Source organism: Hyla sarda, chromosome 2 (assembly GCF_029499605.1).
Source record: "Hyla sarda isolate aHylSar1 chromosome 2, aHylSar1.hap1, whole genome shotgun sequence".
Taxonomy (NCBI): Eukaryota; Metazoa; Chordata; class Amphibia; order Anura; family Hylidae; genus Hyla; species Hyla sarda.
Genome location: NC_079190.1, coordinates 282,449,822 through 282,465,857, shown reverse-complemented (window position 1 = coordinate 282,465,857; position 16,036 = coordinate 282,449,822).

The window sequence follows — 16,036 nt, the reverse complement described above, 5'->3', positions numbered from 1 at the left end:
ATGTAAAGCATTATGGACCTTAAAAGAAATAGGTAAATTCAACCTATAAACAGGCCGGATTGATGACTTCCGTTATCTCATAAGGTCCAATAAAACGAGAAGCCAACTTACTAAATGGAACCTTGAGACGTAAATTTCTTGTAGAAAGCCACACTTTATCACCTACATTAAAAGTAGAAAGGCTATTGCTCTGTATCCTGCATCCCGATTTTATGCCTAATAAACCTAATAGCATTGGACACCGTGTGCTGGACTTTTCCTGTTTGCACTACATTAAAAGTAATTCCAAGTCTCTTGTTGGCAAATTTACTTTGTACCTCTTGGGCTTTCTTCAGGTTCTCCTGAACGCAAACTGTGTACAGTTTATTCATAGTTGTTTCAACCTCATGGTTATCATGGGCATCAGTACAGGAAGAAAACCAAGGATGGAACCCATATACACAGAAGAATGATGACATGCCGATTTCTCTCAATTATTCAAGGCAAACTCAGCAAGAGAAAAAAAAGAAACCCGTTCATCTGGTCTATCTGCTACGTAGCATCTAAGGTACTGTTCAACATTCTGATACATTCTTTCTGTCTGACCATCAGATTGTGGATAAAAAGCAGAAGAAAAGGACAATTCAACTCCCAACTTTTTACAGAAAGCGCGCCAAAACCTAGAAACTAATTGTACACCCCGGTCAGATACAATATTCTCTGGTACCCCAGGGTTCCTAACCATATGTCTTAAAAACAAATTGGCTAGAGTATTGGCTGAAGGGAGTTTTTCATCAGAGGAACGAGATGACACTGTTTACTGAACCTGTCCACCACCACCCATAGAATAGTTTTTCCCTCAGTTTTTCCCTGGAGACAGATCAGTCATAAAATTCATAGAAACATGAGTCCACGGCCTCTTTGGAATAGATAAAGGACACAACTCTCCTGCAGGACGTTTCCGAGGAGCCTTTGTTCGATGTGTTATGTATTAATCACTATCTCTGTCTATATAACAACAACGTGAAAACATCAACAATGTGAAAATAACAACAAGAATTACTAGATGGTGGCCAATCAGCATAGACAATAAGAATCTTGAAGTTATGACCAATCGGCTCAGTTAAACTATGGTCTAAGTGTGTAGACATGTGCAGTGAATGAAATGGACAGGACTTTGTTTAAGTCCATAGTCATGCGCAGTGGCTGTCTTTAGACAAAAATATTCTAAGTTCAATGACATGCGCAGGATGAAACCGAGGTTGTAAGTTGACTTGTGCGCGGCCAGCCTCCTGGTTGGTTGGCGGTGCGCGTGCGCTACTGAGAAGTGGCGCGTGCGCAGTGGCGGGTGAAACCAAGTGGCTGTGCCTCACCTGGGCGGACGTAGATAACTGCGACAGGTAAGTGATTGGTGTTCACATGTAACAAGCAATCTAATTGGTGTGATGGCATCACTTGGCGTCACAGGTAGTACCTGACGTCAGAAGCCGAGGGTTTATAAACCCGGACCACGTGAATTACTCAGTCTGCCGGTATCATCCTTGAGAAAGCTACATATTAGTGGCGAAACATGTAGGGTGTGAGTGGAATTTGGATTTTAATAGCAACACTGTCCACTAATGTAGGCAGCACACACTGCAGGTGTGCTGGCTAAACTAATCAGTGTGAAGCAACACTGAACTGTATAACTAGTTGGCGTAGTTAGCTCCGTGGTGGAGCAACTCATAATAAAGAACATATAGTTCCTGAACATTGCCATACTAATGGAAAAATATTCAGTGGATAATATAGTGGCCTAGTGTTGTGTTCTTAATTCCCCTATCCTCTATTTTAATAATAATTAGTAAAGGTTAAGTTTTATGAGTGAAGGGGTACAGGGAATAAGTGCCTTATGGGCACAATTGTTGTGTGGTCTAGTATAGCCTTCCTTCCTCTAGGGGCGAATTAATAGTAGTTTGTTTCTTCGAGTACAAACCTCACATGCAACAACAAAAGCCTCTACATCCCTGTTGAGAGTTGGCCACCAGAATTTCCTTCGAAGTAGTTTCCTTGTACCCAGAATACCAGGATGACCTACCAACGGGGAACAATGACATTCCTCAATAATTCAGAGACGGAACTGACTGGGTACAAAGATTTTGCCATTAGGAGTCTCTGGAGGAACCAAACCTTGATTATTCAAAATCTCAGAAGATAAGTCTGAGGACACTGCTGAAATTACCACACCCTCTGGAGAATTGTCTCAGGATCAGAGTCAATAGACCAAGAAGCATTGAAACTCCGAGATAAGGCATCAGCCTTGACATTCTTAGTACCTGGACAATATGTTATGACAAAGTTAAATAAGTAAAGAACAAGGCCCAACAAGCTTGACAGGGATTGAGACCCCAAATTTTTGTGATCAGTAATAACCATAACCTGATGAACCGCCCCCTCCAGATAATGTCTCCATTCCTCAAGAGCCCACTTGCCAAAAGTTCCCGATTATCAACATCATAATTTTGTTCTGCTGCAGAAAATCTACGAGAGAAAAAAGCACAAGGACGTAAATTAGTAAGGCATCTGAGGCATCAACCTCTACAATAAAAGCCTTGGTTTAACCTGGTTGGACTAAGATTGGAGCAGAGACAAAACACCCTTTAAGATGTTCAAAAGCTGCCTTCGCCTCCTTAGACCAGTTGACCAGATCTGCCCCTTTGCGAGTCAAATCAGTTAACCGTTTTGCGATGATAGAAACATTTTAAAAAAAAATCTTTAATAATTAGCAAAGTACAAAAACCGCTGAAAAGCCTTTAAGAAAGAAGGCCGCACCCAGTCAAAAACAGCCTTAAACTTATCAGGATCCATCTTGAAATGTCCTGGAGTTGAAATATATCCAAAGAATTTAACCTGTTTGACACCAAAGACACATTTCTCCTGTTTGACAAATAATTTGTTTTCTCGAAGTACCTGCAGAACAGATCGTACATGATTTATATGAGATGACCAGTCACCAGAAAAAATTTAAATTTAAACCAATAGGAATTTTCCCCAAAATTCCCGAAAAACATCATTGACCAGGTTCTGGAAAACAGCCGGAGCATTAACAGCCGGACCAAAGGGCATTACCAAGTAGTCAAAATGTCCTTCGAGAGTGTTAAATGCAGTTTTCCATTCGTCACCCTCTTTGATTATTATTAGGTTATAGGCCCCTCGAAAATCAAGTTTAGTAAAGCAACATGCCCCCTGTATTTAATTAAACAAATCTGGAATAAGAGGCAATGGATACTGATTTTTAACAGTAATCTTATTCAGATCTCGATAATCGATACAAGGCCTAACCCTCCTTCCTTCTTTGACATGAAGAAGAACTCTGCTCCCATTGGAGACACAGATGGACGATTGTGACCCTTTTGCAAACTTGACTGAATATAATCCTTCATAGCTCCCCTTTCAGGACCAGACAAATTATAAATACGCCCTTTAGGGAACTTGGCATCAGGAACCAGTTCAATAGCACAGTCATGATCTCTGTATTGAGGCAAAGCAGAGGAGGCCTCCTCAGAAAAAAAAACGTCAAAAAAATCTAAAATAAATTCTGGTAGATTACTTTGGGCCACACCGAGAGTTGAAATACAAGTGGAAATACATTTATTAATACAGTCATACCCCCACTTGATGAGTTCCTCTGAGGACCAATAAAAGACAGGATTGTGACTTCTTAACCAGGGTAAACCCAGGATCACATTTACCGACAAATTTTCCAAAAACAAAAACGTGATTCTTTCAAAATGCAATGAACACACCAGTAATCCCACTTCAGGAGTGGAAGAAAAGACACAAACCCCCAGACAAAGGTGTGTAATCCACTCCAGCAATGGGGATCGGATTTTCAGAGACCTTTTAAAACTCAGATCAACAAAGTTGGCAGCTGAGTCTGAATCAACAAATGCTTTACCAGAAACAGATTTTTCAAGAAAAAGATATTTGAACAGGTAACAAAAGTTTAGAACATAATTTCGGAGATACCTGTGCACCTAAATGATTTCCCCATTGTCATTTAGGCACTGCCATTTCCCGAATACTGACGCTTGGAACAGGTTTGTATCCAGTGTCCCGCTTCTCCACAAAAAAAAAAAAGTATTTTTCTTATTGCGGATGGTTTCTCTATTGGGAGGACAAGTTCCTTATTTGCATGGGTTCCTCAGAAGAGACAGGAGAGATAGTAGAAGGAGACAACATGGTGGTAGGAGAGTGAGAAACAGAAGAAACAGACCATTTACATCTTCTCTCTCTTTTAGGCATCTGTCAAGTCGTACAGCTAATGTCATAGCCTGTTCTAAAGAGTCAGGTGAGGGATAACTAACAAGGACATCCTTAATAGTATCAGATAATCCCAGTCCGAACGGACACCTAAGCACTGGATCATCCCATCCTGAGACTGTACACCATTTACGAAAATCTGCACAATATTCCTCGCCCGTTCTTCGACCCTTTCTAAGACTAACCAACTGAGATTCAGCAAAAGCTGCCCGGTCAGGTTCATCATATAGGAGACCCAAAGAAGAAAAAAAGAACATTCACTGAACTTAGTTCAGGAGCAGAGGTAGGCAAAGAACACACCAATTCCTGAGGATCCCCCTGAAGTAAGGACATAACAATTCCTACTTTCTGAACTTCAGTGCTACTGGGGTCTTAAGCAAAAATACAATTTACAACTCACACATTACACAACCTTCAAAAACTTCCAAAACACGATCAGGAAGGTTTATTTTTGGCTCAATAGAAACAGTTGGAGAACTGGCCACAGCCTGAACGTTATCTTATTCCTGGGCTTGAACCCGTTCGGCCAGAGAATGTATTAAATGTGTGACAGCCTGCATTTGCTCCACTAGAGCTGTCATAGCCTCCATGTTTCAGCAAATCCAGGTATGAGGCCTGTGAAAATGTCACATCTGGGCAGGGAATAAGTGCAGCCCTGAACTCGCCCACAGCCTTTATCCCTGCATACTTACGTACCCACCCTAGGCAGCGGGTCCGTAACCATGGTGCCTGTCCCTTCCTATATAAGTGATGGCCATGACAGTCAACACAATAAACTACAAAAAACAGACACAGGTCGGGAACAGTTTGGAGGCACACAAACTAACAGAAAAATACTAAACAAACACACAATAAAGTCAAAGTCAACTAGCCAAGTCCGTAACAGGAAATGCCGAGGTACCAAGACGCTAACACGAAAGAGAAGTTAGAAAGCCAAGTCGATATCAAATAACAAATATCAGGAGTCACAGGATAAACAATGCTAGCTACTGGAGACAAGCTTTTTCACAGGCAAAGCCTGGATGTGAAAGACTTCTATAAAATACAACTGTGTATCTGCAGGAGGACTCTGATAGGCGGACACTAATCAACAGCCAGAAGCACAGGGGCGTAGTCCTAGCAATGAAATTAAACAAAATAACTTTTAAGGCAGATTAACCCTACAGGTTGTGACACCATCTCCTGATGGATAAGATACTATATTGGTCAAGGTATATTGACAATAGTTTCTATTGTTGTCAGGTACCCCCTCTGATTTCAAACTGTTTATGGACAGCATCAATATCAACCAAATAGGTTTATCCTTTACCTATGAGATTCATACTGATTCCATCAACTTCCTACATTTAAAAATATTCAAAATAGGATAATAAATGTATGTCAACACAATTTCAGAACCCTACATCCACCATGTTGGTGGATGGTCTGCTATGGTCTAACTTCCATCTACCAGCACTACGCAGTGATATTCCAAATGGACAGTATCTTCGGTTGCGACACAAATGCTCTTTGGGTGCAGAGTTTACACCTAGGCGTGTGACCTAAAGTGGAGGCTTGCCCAAAGGGGGTATCCAGACCTACTCTATAGGTATTCTTTCCAATAGGCACTACGCCAACAGAGGAAGCATATATTCTCCCCCTATCCCAGATCATCAACAAAAGTCCAGATAAGAATCATAGGGACCTATGATAATTATGCTAGCCAGATCTTTAACATATTGGCCTATTTTAAGAGCCAACAGGGACGTTGCGCCTATTATTGGTAGTAATCCCTCTATCACTTTCAGGTGGGGCAGGAGCCTTAGTGATAGAATGGTGCACAGTAATTACACATATCCCAATCCTACCCTATGTTAGCTTAATTGTAGCACTTTGGGGATGGTCAAGTGTGGAAACTCAAGAGCCTGCCCATATGTAAGAATGGGCCCAATCGTAATGTCCTCATCCACAGGGAGGTCCTATACAATTAAGGACCTTATCATCTGTAGATCAAGGGGGGTTGTGTATCTTTGCCAATGCACACACCCCTTCATTACATTGGCAAGAGAAAATAAGAGCTTCGGCGTTGCACGTCATGTGAACACTGTACACTCAGGGGAATTTAAATACATTGCCCTTCCCTGTGCTTGGGAGACCAAGGTAAGTGCATACTGTGTAAGAAAGCGGCCTGGATTTACCGCTTTCACTTACAACAACCAGCTTGCCTCAATGAGAGGTTCACTTGTTTTCTATAGTTGATGGCCCTAGGAGGCAGTATTATATTAGTGGATATCTTCCTGGTCTGGGATTATCATCACAAGAAGTGACACCCCCCGTGCAATACTATCCTGTCGAATTTGTACAAGCTTACAGGGACCTATTTGGCCCTAGGTGATTGATATTCCCCATACAATAACCCTGGGTTTTTATTTGTTACTTACCAGTTGTCCCTTTTGCTTTTCACACTCCAGTTTTATATTAACTTCTATTTATTGTTTAGTGTCCCTGTTCATACTCCTTCCCTCTCCTTACTTTTTAGCAGTCCCTGCCTCCTTCCCTTTACAGATTTTATTTTCAGGGCCTTACAGGGTTCCTCTATGACTATACTGCTTATCCTTTACTGTTTATCCTCAGTGCATCATCTTAAAATTCACCCATTATTTATCATGCAATTCATGCCACTTATGCGCTGGGAGAAAACTGACATCAAGGGAGGTCATCCTGTATTCCACACACACCTGCATCCCCCCCTCCCCCCAATACCCTAACATGACAGAGAGCCACACGCATTATCCATAGCCTGTGGTGCACAACAGGCTGATGGTGTGTCCCAGCCAATATCAAAATTGGTCATATACTGCACCTATATATTTATATTATCATCTATAAATATCGGGAGCTTTCCAATCTAATCAAGTGTGTACTAATAAACCCCCCCCTCCCCCATGGAGGTGATGCTCTATATGAGACACTCTTTTTGGTAATTTATTCACAATAGATGGCAGTCTATGAATGCACTGAATCCACTGGTGAATGCACTCAAAAAGTATAGTTCGTATAATATACACAAGAGACGAGATCAACAGAGACTGCAGTTTTAATCCTTTATTACTCACTCATTTTAAATAATTCAAATAAAGTCTAACTTTTAACATAGACACATTTAAAGAAGGATTTTGTGGACCCCTGGGGTTCTTTGTTGTAAGGTTATATACCTTTGCAAGTGCCTAAGGGCAATTGATTTTTGTTGTTAAAGTTGAAGTTAACCCATATTGTTTCTTATCTTGCAATCCATGTGATTTTAAATGTTCAACAATCCAATCCTTTAGTATGGTTTCCATACATTTCCTAACTATTTTCCTATTTATGTCAGGCTTACTGATTTAGAACATCTTCCTTAGAAACATAAGTGAAATAATTAATTAGTCTTCTACCTTAAAGGAGTACTCTAGTCCAGAGTATTCCTGCTCCGTTCTGCCCGGACTGCAAAATAAATGAAAATGAACCCTCACTCACCTCCCTGGGTTCCCGCGGAGCGCCACTACAGCTGTTCGGTCCTCCGGTCCATCTCCTTCATACTTCCTGGTGTAACGAAGCGTCACATGGCGCTCAGCCTATCGCCGGCCACCGCGATGTTCAGCCTCGGCCGGCGATAGGCTGAGCGCCTGACAAAGCCTAATGCAATTATCTTTTTCCTCCAAAATTGAAATGTTTAGGTAGTCCCATTTCTCCTGGACTCCATTTAAACCATTACAGTAGTTATAGTTACAGTAGTAGATAATTTAAGATAGTAGGGAATTTAAAATATCTGTACTCCTGAAAGAACTAGCTATTTTGGTTTTCCAGTTTACATCAAGATTAACCCGTTAAGGAAACAGGGCGTACCTGTACGCCGAGTCCACTCCCTTTCTATAACACAGGGCCCCGCGTCATAGCGGGTCGGGCCCGGCCTCTAACAACTGCCGGGACCCATGGCTAATAGCGCACGGCACTGATCGCGGTGCCGCACTCTATTAACCCTTTAGATGCGGCAAAGTTGATCGCCGCATCTAAAGTGAAAGTAAAACTACCTCCGGCTAGCTTTCAATCTTTCGCACTTGCGCACATCACTTTATTGATGTTTCAATTCACTCCACACTGAGCCCGCAGCTCCTAGGGCATTGTCTCGCAAGAACTTGTCACATAATTGGGACTGAGCCTCCTGAGATCACGTGATATAGAGACCGGAAATCACCCTTACAGGAAACACTTGTATGACATTCAGGAATGGTGGGCGCGGAGTGAGCTCATCTGTCAGGTATTGCCTTAATTATGGTTTGAATTTATAGTTGAGGGAGAGATCCTTTTAGCACAACACCCCTGAGGAAGTCGCTTTGCGACGGAACACATGGGGCTCTGGCGTGACCCCGTCCTTCTTGATACTGGATGTCCATCTCTGTCTCTCGCCTAAGTATTATTCAGCATTTTATTTATCGGTAGACTCATTTTCCATGCTTGAGCAGGATAGGTTACTGGGACATAGTGTTACTATCTGTCATCATTGCATTGCGTGTTATTATGGACGGGGTCACTTACCTGTGGGAATGGGTTCATGGCCCTTCCCCAGGGTTGTGCTGTGCTCTTTTTTGGGCTATTTTAATTGTTTTTAAATGTTTCCCTCTATATGTTGATATGTTGATATGTGTAATAAATAATTTTTGTATTTTCATCATTATATTGGTGGTGTGCGCTCATTCCAGTGATTTCTTTTGTGTCCAGTTATTATGCATGTTTTTTCACTGGAGCTGCACCCCATGTACTTAAGATATATTCGGTGTATATATGAGTTGAGCCCCCCTTTATCTAATTGGTGCTTTACCAAAAAGCTCTATCTTGCTCTAATCTGTCCACAAGATGTTTTCCCAGAAGGATTTTGGCTTACTGAAGTTCATTTTAGCAAAATGTAGTCTTGCCTTTTTATGTCTCTGTGTCAGCAGTGGGGTCCTCTTGGGTCTCCTGCCATTCTCATTTAAATGTCGATGGATAGTTTGCACCGACACTGATGCTCCCTGAGCCTGCAGGACAGGTTGAATATCTTTGGAACTTGTTTGGGGCTGCTTAGCCACCATCCGGACAATCCTGCGTTGACACCTTTCATCAATTTTTCTCTTACGTCCACACCCAGGGAGATTAGCTACAGTGCCATGGGTTGCAAACTTCTTGATAATGTTGCGCACTGTGGCCAAAGGCAAATCTAGATCTCTGGAGATGGACTTGTAACCTTGAGATTGTTGATATTTTTTCACAATTTTTGTTCTCAAGTCCTCAGACAGTTCTCTTCTCTTTCTGTTGTCCATGCTTAGTGTGGCACACACAGACACAATATAAAGACTAAGTGAACTTCTCTCCTTTTTATCTGCTTTCATGTGTGATTTTTATATTGCCCACACCTGTTACTTGCCCCAGGTGAGTTTAAAGGTGCATCACATGCTTGAAACAATCTTATTTTTCCACAATTTTGAAACGGTGGCTGTGACGGATCCTAGAGTCACCCTAACTACTTGGATGGACTTTAGGACATCACTATTTGTACCCCGCAGTTGATGTTGTCCAGTGACATAAAGATCAGAGTTAAAATACTTTTATTTACTGTTTTCATACACTTTCTGCACACGGTCCACTTTCTGTGCACAATACACCTTTTGCACTCAAGGCATTGTATAGGGAGAGCTAATCACCTTTGTTGGATTATCTCCCAGACTACCTGTCACCTGTATTACCGTTATTGGATTATCTCCCAGACTACCTGTCACCTGTATTACCTTTATTGGATTATCTCCCAGACTACCTGTCACCTGTATTGCCTTTATTGGATTATCTCCCAGACTACCTGTCACCTGTATTGCCTTTATTGGATTATCTCCCAGACTCACTGCCACCTGTATTGTCTTTACTGACCCTTCGTCCTGTGATGTCCTTCCTATAAAAGGAGACACTTGTTCCACAATAAAGGGTTCTGATTTTATACCTGAAGACTGGTGTTGCCTGGTTCTTTGGGTACAAGGATGCAATAATCTCTAGTTCTGCCTGGGGACATTGCCTGTGATATGCTGGGGCTTGTCATCCAGAAGGAGAAGTCACTTTTGGCGGAGCCAGTCTGTCACAATTGGTAGCAACGGTGGGATATTGTGACGGACTGGCTCCGCCAAAAGTGACTTCTCCTTCCGGATGACAAGCCCCCAGCATATCACAGGCAATATCCCCAGGCAGAACTAGAGATTATTGCATCCTTGTACTCAAAGAACCAGGCAACACCAGTCTTCAGGTATAAAGTCAGAACTCTTTATTGTGGAACAAGTGTCTCCTTTTATAGGAAGGACATCACAGGGGGAAGAGTCAGTAAAGACAATACAGGTGGCAGTGAGTCTGGGAGATAATCCAATAAAGGCAATACAGGTGACAGGTAGTCTGGGAGATAATCCAATAAAGGTAATACAGGTGACAGGTAGTCTGGGAGATAATCCAATAAAGGTAATACAGGTGACAGGTAGTCTGGGAGATAATCCAACAAAGGTGATTAGCTCTCCCTATACAGTGCCTTGAGTGCAAAAGGTGTATTGTGCACAGAAAGTGGACCGTGTGCAGAAAGTGTATGAAAACAGTAAATAAAAGTATTTTAACTCTGAGCTTTATGTCACTGGTCAACATCAACTGAGGGGTACAAATAGTGATGTCCTAAAGTCCATCCAAGTAGGTAGGGTGACTCTAGGATCCATCACAGTAGTCCGTCACAGTGGCAATAATTTTGTTCAGCCCATTTTTGGAGTTTGGTGTGATATTATGTCCAATTTGCTTTTTTTGTTTAGTTCCAATACACACAAAGGGAATAAACATGTGTATAGCAAAACATGTGTTACTGCAATCCTTTTCTATGAGAAATACTTAATTTAGTTAATAAATTTCAGGGGTGCCAACATTTACCGCCATGACTGTAAGTAGAGTATAATTTTAATCGTATGGACCTAAAGAATAAAGATAAGGTGTAATTTTTACCAAACAATGTGCTGCGTAGAAACAGTAGGCCTCAAAAGTTACAAAATGGCGTTTATCTTTCAATTTTGTCGTATAATGATTTTTTTTTTTGGGGGGGGGGGGGGTTTGCTGTAGATGTTTGGGTAAAACAACTGATGTCATTACAAAGTAGAATTGGTGGCGCAAAAAATAAGCCATCATATGGATTTTAGGTGCAAAATTCAAAGGGTTATGATTTTTTAAAAGGTAAGGAGGAAAAAACTAGTGCAAAAATTGAAAAAGGCTTGGTCCTTAAGGGGTTAAAATGCTGTAAATAAAATTATGGAGATTTCTGTACTTGGGACATGCCTTCTATCCACAACTCTAAGTCTACCAAACCCTATAGTGACCCATTTGCCATTCCCATTTGGCCTATGTAATAAAAGAACAAGAGAGGCTTACTTGTGTGATATAATCCAAAAACTCGGACAGCTTCTTTCTCAAGCGGTCCGGCTTCAAAATGTGTTGTACGTTTTTATAATTATTTTTAAATAAATACTTATATTCAAGAAGTGACATTTCAACAGTCCCAGACTGAGTTTAACAGATCATTGATGCATGTGCTCAGGGTGATTGGCAGTGTTGGGCTTTTGTCACACATAGTATTTTGAAATGAGGCTAAAAAATTCAATTTTGGTCTAATCTGAATAAGGCACTATCTTCCACATTTTCTTTGTTTCTCTCATGGCTTGTGGCTCACTTTCAAAAACACATTTCTTCTGGCCACACTTTCATAACTGCCAGCAGATCTGTACAAGACCAAAAGTTGTCCTATGGTGCTATGGACAGATTATTTTACCTCAGCTGTTGATCTTTGCAGGTGCTTCAGAGTTACTATGGGCCTCTTGACTGCATCTCCAATTTTCTCATTGTCTGGCTTGTCAATTTGGGTGAACGACCTTGTCTTGGTTGATTTGCAGTTGTGCCACATTTTTTTCCATTTTCTGATGGTGAATTTTATAAGTGCTCTGTGAGATGTCCAAACTTGGGATATATATATATATATATATATATATATATATATATATATATATTATAACCAAAAATTTCTCCAAAAACTTTATCTCTAATATGTTGGAGAGTTCTTTGGTCTTCATGCAGCTCCGTTTGTTCAATAATGTTCTCTAACAAACTTGTAAATGTGAAGACACTTGGTTGCACCAGATCTTTTGTAAGGGAGTACATTTGCACTCACTCTCCAGATTTAAAAAAAAATTAAAAATACATTTTAAAATCTATGTAATATTTCCCCCCCACTTCTAAATTATTCACTATTTTGTGTTATGATATGCTGTGATAGCCTGACTCCTGTGTCTGTATGACCAGATGATATTTGTTAGTAACTTACATATGTAAATTGTTGGTACCCTTTCGTCAGAAAAACCCACAATGATCCCTGAAATAACTTGAAACTGACTAAATTTACAGACGAAATTCAGACATTGCTTTTGAATTGGGGTTCAAAAGAATCATTTTTAAAAACAAAATAAAGAAAGTGGCCTGGACAAAAATGATGGTACCCTGAACTTAAAGGAGTAGTCCAGTCCTGAAAAACTTATCCCCCTATCCTAAGGATAGTGGATAAGTTTCAGATCGCCGGTGGCCCAACCGCTGGGATCCCCCGTGATCTCCTGTGTGGGGCCCAGGCTCTCTGGTCAGATAGCGTGTGTCAACCACCGCACAAAGCGGTTGTTGCACAACCTTTTCCAGCAGCCACTGAAGCAGTGATTTCTGTAACTCTCAATCCCTTCAGGCAGTCACTGCAATGAAGTGATTTCTGTAACTCTCAATGAAAGTGCAGAAGGTACTTGTCTACAGGTATCTTGGCCCACTGCTTATAAGCAAACTGTTCCAGCTCTCTCAGGTTTGATGGATGCCTTCTCTTGACTGCATGTTTGGTTTGATGGATGCCTTCTCAAGACTGCATGTTTCAGCTCCATCCTCAGATGTTCAATGGGATTTAGACTAGGGCTAACAAAAGACAACATCAAAATAGTCCAATCTTTTTCTTAGCCATTCTTGGGTGTTTTCAGCTGTGTTTTTTGGGTCATTATCCTGTTGGAGGACCCATGACATGTGACTAAGACCAAGCTTACCGACACCGTGAAGCACATTTCGTTCCAGAATGCCATGATAGTCTTTAAATTTCACCGTACCCTATACAAATGTAAGCCAGCCTGTGCCATATGCCCCAAAACATAACCAAACCTCCTTCATGCTTCACAGTAGTAAGTGTCCTCCTCTTTTTGTATGCTTAATTTTTGTGTTTGCAAACATGGAGCTGAACTGACTTGCCATAAAGCTTGTTTTGGCTCAAGTTTCTCCCAGAATCTTTGTGGCTTGTCAATATGCATTTTGGCAAATTCCATCCTCTTTTATGATTTGCTTCGAACAGTGGTATCTTCCTTAGTCATCTTCCATTAAGTCCACTTTGGCTCAAACACCAACAGATTGTGTGATCTAACACTGACGTACCTTGACCTCTGCGTTCACTTTTAATGTTTTTGGAACTTACCATTCATATTATTTGTCTCTTCGATTTGTCATCAATTTTCCTCTTGCGGCCACGTCCAGGGAGGTTGGCTACAGTCCCGTAGACCTTAAACTTCTGAATATGCGCAACTGCAGTCAAAAGGAACATCAGGCTGCTTGGAGATGGTCTTAAAGCCTTTACCCCAAACATGCTTGTCTATAATTTTCTTTCTAAACAATTTAAAAGCAATGTCTAATTCTGATTAGTTAATTTTCAGTTAATTTTTCTTTTTTTTTTTTTCTTTAAACCCTTAACAAGCATGGACGTGTATACACGTCTATGTGCCATTAAGGTGGTATGGCGCAGGCTCCAAACTCGAGCCCGAGTCATACCGGCCGGCCCCCAGCTGATTCCTGTAGCTGGGGGCCGGCGTTAATAGCCGACAGCTAATAACCCTTTAGATCGCCGCTGTCAAAGTTGACAGCGGCGTCTAAAGGTGCCTTTATCCTGTCCCTGGTGGTCCAGTGGGGTGGATCACCAACCCGCAGCGTGATCGCGGGGGGGGTTGGCGATCCACTGTGTAGGTAGCCTGAGGGCTTACCTCTCCTGCTGCGGCGGCTCCTGTGCTCTGAATGATAAAGCCTGTCAGGAATCCCATTGAACTGTATGAGGAATCAAATGATTCCTCCTAAAAGTCCTCTAAGGGGAATAAAAGTGGGGGAAAAAAAAATAAAAGTTTAAAAACACACACATTAACCCCTTCCTTATTAAAAGCTTAAATCACCCCCCTTTTCCCAAATTTCATATAAAAAAATATAAACATAATAAAAATAAACATTTGTGGTATCGCCGCGTGCGTAAATGTCCGAACTATAAAAATCTTTTGCAAATTAAACCGCACGGTCAATGGCGTACACGCAAAAAAATTACAAAGTATAAAATCGTGCATTTTTGGTCACTTTTTATGCCATGATAAAAAAGGGATAAAAAGCGATCAAAAAAAGTCCTCATACCACCCCATACGCGGAAAAATAAAAAGTTATAGGGGTCAGAATAGGACAATTTTAAATGTATTAATTTTATTGCATGTAGTTATGATTTTTTTCCAGAAGTATGACAAAATCAAACATATATAAGTAGGGTACCATTTTAATCGCATGGACCTACAGAATAAAGATAAAGTTTCATTTTTACAGAAAATGACGGAAGCCCCCAAAATTTACAAAATGGTATTTTTTCTTCAATTTTGTGGCACAATGATTTTTTTTTTCCCATTTCGCCATAGATTCTTGGGTAAAATGACTGATGTCATTACAGAGTAGAATTGGTGGCACAAAAAATAAGTCCTCATATGGATTTTTAGGTGCAAAATTGAAAAGGGTTATGATTTTTAAAAGGTAAGGAGGAAAAAACGAAAGTGTAAAAACAGAAAAATGCTTGGTCCTTAAGGGGTTATAGGAAGGGTACCAACAATTGTGTCCATAGCAGTAATTAGCAAACTATTTGGTGCATGGCCCTTCTCAACCTCACCTACTCCTAGAGGTTATTTGCTGATCCTGTGAACAGTGGGACGGGTGTCCTACAGCTGCAGCTAAATTGTTGGATTCTCTGTTGGCACTGGAACATCTATAGCTAGCAAAGCATCAGTTTACACACCAGAGCTATAGTCACCAGTGCAAGACGGACGCATGTGAAGCCGCGGCAAAGCGTACGAGGTGCCAGGAGAGTGCGAGTTGCTGGGTAACAAATATATTGCTTTATATTAACAAATAACGTCTGGCCATACAGACACAGGCTAACACATACAGGTAACACTGATTATATACATCTGTGACTATCACGGGAAACTGGAAAGACTATTCTATATACCAACATGGAAGTCTAACAGCACACGAACATAAGTACTATGTGAAATATTTTGTTCAATCCTAATAAAATTGACTGGCAAATATTGTGCAGGTTTTCTGTCCCATAAACTTCATATTATAACAAACTGATTACATTCCCGGTGTTAAGGGATGTTCTATGTTTATCTATCTTGTGTTTCTGGGACTATAAGTCACGGTTGTCTTTTAGTTGTTACATTGTATTTATGTATAATATAGTTTAAGATACGGGCTGGGGAAATATCAATTTACTGAACATTTTTACCATTTTAATTGATTTTAAATTAGAACCTATACATTTACTCCACTTTTACCTCCACCATTGTTACTTATCTTTCCTGGCTAGTTACAAGGGCTCAGCAACTAT